Source organism: Diprion similis, chromosome 2 (assembly GCF_021155765.1).
Source record: "Diprion similis isolate iyDipSimi1 chromosome 2, iyDipSimi1.1, whole genome shotgun sequence".
NCBI classification, from domain to species: domain Eukaryota; kingdom Metazoa; phylum Arthropoda; class Insecta; order Hymenoptera; family Diprionidae; genus Diprion; species Diprion similis.
In genome coordinates this window covers 21798393-21806030 of record NC_060106.1, presented here as the reverse complement: position 1 = coordinate 21806030, position 7638 = coordinate 21798393, and positions in this window count along the sequence as shown.

Below are 7638 nucleotides of genomic sequence, written 5' to 3'. Positions count from 1 at the left end.
TAACAAAGAAAATTTTCAACAATTCTGCTCCAAACTTACTCTCTGAACTTATAACACATCGATTCGAATGCGTAACGATCCAAGTATAATGCGCAAACAACGCAGAGCTGTCGATTTTTCAACACGTGTATGATCTTATTATTATCCGTATATACCCAATCGCCTGGTGATCCAGCTGATCGGGATTTTCTGAAGAAAGCTCGTGCCTCTTTACACGTCTCAATAGCTGAAAGATCTTACTTTAATAGTAAACAGCATTCACCGTTCGCCTGAATGGTGTAAAAATGGTCCAATTCACAAGCCGGGAAATATACATACGTGATGCGTCGAGGACGGTATTATAACACACCGGGATGGTGTGGGAATCGGAAAGTTCGGGGATGGCTGGAGGAGAGGAACTCGGAACTGGGAAGACATTATTCTTGGGGGATGATTCACAGTCGGTCCAACTTGGCTCGGACGAATCCCTGTCTACGTGTATACGCGGTGGTCGCGGCACCGGGAGTGAAGGCGACCGGACTGACTCCGGGTAGAACGCGCTAATGCAATAACTGCCCGACGCCAGTCGGATAAATCAAGGAGAGAGAGCAAGAGAGACTCGCGTTCTGTGTAGCTGCTGCTGCCCGACAACCGCTTGCTCACTCGCTCGTCCACTCGCAACGCGGGGGTGCCCCGGTAATCGTGTTATTCCCCCCTCGTCACCCCACGTGACCCCTGGGCATCGTTACGAGGCGCGCGATCGCTCTCCGCGAAATTCGGAACGCGGATCGTGGAACGAGAACCGGCGTTCCAAATTCAAAATTGCGATATATTACCAGATTGTTTTGAATTGAAAAGTATTTCCCATCGTCGGGACCAATTTATTTTAGGGGAATTGAATTACTGCATGACATACGGAATCTTTACGGAAATTAGAAAATTGAATACTAGTAACTGATAATTGAATTGAGTTTTTCATCAAATATGGCAATCCTCGAAAATGGTGAGAAAAGATTCTCCTTGCTATGATGAAGAAGATTTTCGAAAATATCTCTTTCAATCTGATTTTCAGAATTTTTTTCAGCTGCACGAACGAAATGTAATAATTTCTCGTCGAAAAATTGTTGCGATGAGTTTGTAAGAATATCCATGGAGAGTACATATATTATACACGTATATACGTAGCCACATATACATATATACCTCTACCTGCTTAGTGTGCAGTGTATCCCAATTCCCCCGGGTGAAATAAAGCGGAGTATAAAATGAAATAAAAAGAAATCTTCGCAGGGCCAAGATAATTTCGCGGAGAGTCTCGTCGTTTGTTTTAATCCGAGTTTCAAGAAGTTTTTCTCCCGCGCGCCTAAATTGGCCATCATTTGTCTGTCCCCCTCGTCGCCCTCCCTTGCACTCTAGGCTCCAAGTTACTTCGCTTAGTCAGGAAGCAGGGCGGACGCTGAATGGCGGTGTTAACTGCGATATAATATCCCTGCTCGCGAATGAAAACCCAAAACCAAACGGCCATCAGGCCTTGCCAGGAAGAACAATCAATTACGGTCCACGGGTGTTACCGCAGAGCGATAGTCTAACTAATTGTAACAGAGTGCAACAAGCATTTGTCACTGTAAGATATTTTTATTCCAAGCTCCATTCAATTGTTGAAAATTTCCTCTGGTGTGTAGTTCTTGCGTGCAGTTTTTTTTCTCAGTAGATCACTTTCGTTTCTGTTATGCGCAATCATACATGCAAATATGTTCTACATACGAATGTGAATTGGTATCCGCATGTAAATGTGCCGATTGAAGGAGGCTCGGATAGAAGGTGCATGGGAGTTCAATTAACGTTAATGTTTAATAGAAAAAGAATGCTGAGATTTACAGCCGGTCGTCCACGGCCGACTAGCTAGCCTACGTAACATTAAATAATAACGCCGCGATTGCTGGCGAGGGCGAACCCCACCCCCAACCCCCACCTCTTAACCCCCAGATATATATCATCGCCTGGCAGTTATGTGTGTCATGAATTTTAGATTATCCTTGGATTAGATTAAGGGGTGGGGTCACTGGAAGCGTAAAGGGGCACCCCACAAGCACTGCAGTGGTACATTCCTCCTTTTCTCCCGCTCTCGCAACATTCTTAATAGAAAGTTAAAGTCTTCGGTTCAGCCTGTGTGCTTGTTGAATACTCTTGAAAAAAAATTCTTAGGAGTGTTAACAGTGTTTTAACCCATTAGCAGTCAGGCGAAAATGAAATTTTCGTGGCACTTTTGATGAAAAAAAAAAACTTTCATACATTCAGCGACCTCAAAAACGATGATTTACCACATGAAAGTCAAATCGATGTAGTAAAAACATGTCTTTTTTTCAAATGACATAAAAGTGGCACGACTTTTTTTTGCCCACGTGTGTGTCACTGAAAGTAAAAGGGTTACCACGGTTAAATGTGAAATCTATACTAACAACTGAATTACCTATCTTCTCTCAATCACAAAGGTACAGGGTATTAATCACTGGAACGTCATTCAGTGCAAACAAATCACAGCGTATGTTGTATATAAACTAATCCTTTCGAAGCGAGCAATTTGATTTTATCAAAGGGGTGCGTAAGGGATAATTTATTCTCTTCAGATCACGTGTGACACTATATATTCCAGGATAAAATTGAGTCGAATGAATTGAATGGAATGGTGTACAGATTCGCTGTGAAATAAAGTGAGTAGATCCGAATAATAGTTGGAGGGGGGGTGCGAAAGTGTCTTTTCGAGCTAAGCGCGTGGAAGTGCGACTGGTGGGGAGATTACAGCGGGTCGGAGGGTTCGAAGGTTGTGAGACGGAGGAAGCGGAGGAGGAGGAGGAGGGAAACGAGGAGCTAAACGGAGTTTCCGTTTTCGTTTTGTCGTCCGTTTCCGCCCCCAGGGCAGCACCGATGCCGAATCAATTCGAGTAATAGAGTGGCGGCCGGGAGGCGGGGAGATTAAATCGAGGGTATCGTAGGACGGTTCTCCCTTCCAGACTCTCTTCAACCCCCCGCGATCGGGGAAAACGGATCATTACCACACCTGTCCTTCAAGCTGAAGTTGAACTGTGTGAGCGACCCTAATCAAGAGAACCAATCACTTAGCGAGTGTCCTACACGGAGGAGGAGAAGGGGATCAGAATCCCGCGGAGACCGATCGGGAATAGATTTAACGCAACCACGCTTGCGTGCGACCAAACTCAAGCATGCCGCCGGCTATATGCTTGTGCGTGTGTTTTCTACGTGCACAAGTTCCTTTATTCGCGGAAGAAAATCAGTGTAGTCACATGCACAACGTACCAAGTCGTGTGTGTTTAGCACATCCCAGTTCCTCGTGACTGATCGATTAATTTCAAATTGATAAGATGATTCTTTGAGCTGTGCAAGTATTGCAAAGCTGCATAACTCGTCGAATCTCTTTTACATACGAAACTAATGTAACACAATATATTGATGATGGATAGTTCAATTACATGCATTGTACAAATTGCGTGAGTTTTAGTTAAAATCTTTTTTATTTCATTTGAATTGTTTCATTTATCTAATGATCTCGACGACGTGGTGAAATTCTTTCTCAATATGTGGCTATAGCTTGTACCGTGTATGAAAATGTTTTGTATCACGGTTCAACGTACAATCAAGGTGATAATAATGTTTTACAATTTTTATTCGGATAAAAAAAAAAATTATTGTGAAATACTTACGGGACTATGCTAACTACATGCAATATCATTGATCCAAAAATTTTCAAATATCATCGAACTTGCAACAAATTATGGCGTCCTAATATAGCTGCAGTCAGAAAATATATGGTTGATGGACCTTAAATAATCCCATAGAGTATGCAATAATACCCATAACTTTTTGACTATTGCTATATTAATCATATGTATATTGCTTTCAAAATCCCGACGGTTTTTATGACGTTTACAATTATAGAAAAGCATCTAGCAGCGACAGCGGCAGTGACAACGCCGCAATAGTGAGTTAAAAAAAAATAAAAAAAATAAAACGAATAAATACGACAGCGATGTTTAAACCTGAACCGGCAGAAAAAGAGATGAAGAAATATTAACATTAACAATAGCAGAATAATAATAACAAATAATTGTCACCGCAAGGATATAGGATCATCAGGTACAAGGAACAGTCCTATCAAGTTTCTATCCTTTGGAAAGAACTTGTAATACCATTAACGTCGATTATGAAATATGGATAGAGAATTCCCAGCGATCATAACAGATTTTGTTTAGTATAAAAATCTCTTAATCGGATACGATTTCCAACGTATAAGTTTAAGGGGATGCTATAGTCAGTATTTACCGACTGCGTTAAGGATGTAAAGGCGTGTAGATCGGAATCGTGCTAGGTCAATGGAAATTATATAAATTGTTCTCACCCATATTTTTAAACACCTGTGTAAAATTTCGCTTCCGAACTTTACACAGGTATTTGAAATAAAAGTGAGAACAATTTGTACAATTTTCCATCGACCAACACGCCTGTACATCCTTAAATGTCGTCCATTTCGACTATTATGGTGTCTTTTTGTACATCATTCCACGTAGAATCTGGTTGTTGTTCATTTTTCCGCGTTCGTGATTCATGGACTCGGATGTTTAGAGCTATCAAGTCCACGTTGAAATGGAGTAGGTATATCATCTCCTTAAACTGTTATAAAATACTGTACAACGTATAGAACATACGTCTAGTCAAATTTCTCAGAGGACAGAAACCACTTCCATTACTGCCTGCACGGAACGTTCTACAATGAATATATAATTAATAAAATACACCGCCTAATAGTACTAGCAGTCATCATGAGAAAAAAAAAAATAATTAAAAATAATTATAGTAATAACCGTAACGTAGCATTAAGTGAGAGATATTATAATATAATTAATTAACCATAATTATGGTTCATCGTCAGTCTATTACGCTATAGTCTCATGCAATGATAACAACAACAGCGACAACATCAACAATAATAAAAAATAATAATAAAGATACAACAATATATTTACTTGTGTTTTTGCCGTTTAATTATTACTTCAATATTCGATCACCCCCATAATTACCACAAATACATACATTGTAATCCCATACATTCATTTATGACTTCCCCTTCAGAATTTTATTTTCACGCTACGTTTACGCAACTTGCAATAGAAATTTGGTACTTTGTTACACATAATTCAATTGAAAGAAAAAAAAAAAGAAAAAAAATACTAATAGTAAAACTTTGATTAAAAATAAAATAAAATAAAAATATCTATGAATCACAATTCCTTTCGGCTGTCTAATAACATTTTTATTTTTATGATCATACTACGTTACACATAAGTAGTGCGTATCGAAGCTTCCAACTTTCCTCATTTGTCAATTAATTACGTTATACTAGCTGTTGTTTTTAGCTTTCTTTCGGGATCAGATCAGACGGTCGGAATTCAGCGCAACACACGCAACTAGGTAAATTTTTAACTGATCGGATGGGCTCAAATATCGTCTTAGAAAAAAAAATAATGATAATAATAATGCTTATAATAAATAAAAATAAATAAAAAGATTACATAATTAAAATATCCTCGGTAAATTCGAAGGTTAACGTCGAGGAAAAGTTGAACAGAGAAATGTTAAAATCTTACAAGTTATAAGTTGACTGATTGACCGTCTGATCGTGACCCGATTCATTCGATAATATGGAAAAAGTTGTAAATGAGAAAAAAAAAAAGACAGTCATTAATATCACAAATATGGCGCAGGCAGGGTTAGGAAAGGACTAATTTGGGATCAGATTTATCGATGACAATTACTGTCAAGTGATTGACAAACTAACGTCACTTAAGTCGACAGCAGTCACATATCATCAATACGTAATTTGAAAGTTTTCAGCTCTTTTCCTGATCATTCGAGTTTTGATTGGACGTCCGAAGACAACAGACTTCGATAGAACTTTGATCGAAATAGTTCCACTAATAACATCACCTAGCAATAGTTAATGGAAATGTGAAGTATCAAGTATCAGTAAACTTTTGTATACGTAATCTACGTCACGTGTAGAAGGTGAATAGAAGAAAAAAAAAAAAAAAAAAAATTAATAAATAAAAAAATAAAAATAAAAGGAAAACTACAAACAGAAATCCTAAATCAACAAACAGAATCATTGAGGAAACAGAAACTTGAAGTCTTGTGTCTTCGTTATCGCTTTGATTGCCACTACCATTTCGTGTCCCCTGCCATTCACATTACTTTATTAAAGCTTTCCATTATTTACGATAAATTTGTTGAGTCATTAACGTAACAGAAACATAGACATCGGAATTCTTTGCGTGAACCGTGCTTTACTTAGTTAAATCTTAAGAATATTCTTGGGTTGGTAAAGAGAAAGTGAGAAAAAAAAAAAAAAATCAGAAAACCCAAATGTGTGGAATAATCAACTTTTTTTCGTTTGTTCCTAGATATTATAACACTTTTTGAAATTTATGCAGATGAAAGGCCTGATTGCATTGACCTTGCATCATTCGTAGTCTCGAATTATAAATTTCTATGTTGAATACGACCCCCCCCCCCCTTCCCTTTATTTTTGTTTAGGTCAATTGCGTCATTTTGATAATAATTAAAAAAAACTTAATCCTTCAACTAAAATTTAAATCATTTGGAATATTTGAAGCTTAATCGCATTTGTATTTTCAACCAAAGCACGGTAGAATAGCGCACTTGTGCGATCGATTGATGAGTTTACGTGTACTTGAAACTGTTTCTGAAGATCATAACAGTTGTGGATATGAGCGCTTTAGTATTTGGACGTAATCTAACTCACCGTTACGCGATAAAACAAAGCTTTTTTACATTTCTAATCAGATATTATTTCACGATGTTTCTTTACTTTTTTCTGCAGACCACTGACTCTCTTTCAGCCAGTCACTACTCTTAATTACAAAAACAGCATAGTTTATACAGTATTTCACTTATATCGAACATATCATTTACGATATAAATCGTTGGTATCGATCCTTGATAACGGGTAGTAAAAAATTTTTTTTCAACAATTTCTAAAACACGTTGGTTGACATTGATCGATCCTATGAACAGACAAAAAGACACGAAGCAAAATTCTTCTTATTCTTTTTTTTTTTTTTTTCCCTCTTATGCCTTGTAATTTACAATAATAAAAACATACAAGTTTGGAAAAAATATATATATCAAGGTCGAAAGAGTTTTGCGCGGCTGCTCGATGAGAAATATATAATACGGTCATTTGTCTAGTTTAAACTTTTTTTCTTTTCACGTAAACAAGCGATTTATGGCACTCGATTGCCTACCGCGGAAGAAAAATACATGTACATACATAATGTGTACGTAGCTAAGCGCATACGAGAAAGTAGAGATAAAAAGATTCAATTTTTTCTCTCGTATTGGGTTAGCACAAGAATATTAATCTTGAGCAGTGCGCAGTAGATAATATAAGCCAGTAGTCTTGATAATAAAGAACTGCAGGCTTGATTGCATCTTATTTTTTGTACACTGGGGCGCAATACGCCAACCAGCGTATGGATCACTAATTCAATTTGCGCGTATAACCGCACACTCCTACGTTTTCGCGGTACCGTTTTTTAAATATCGACGGCCACATATATTGCATAC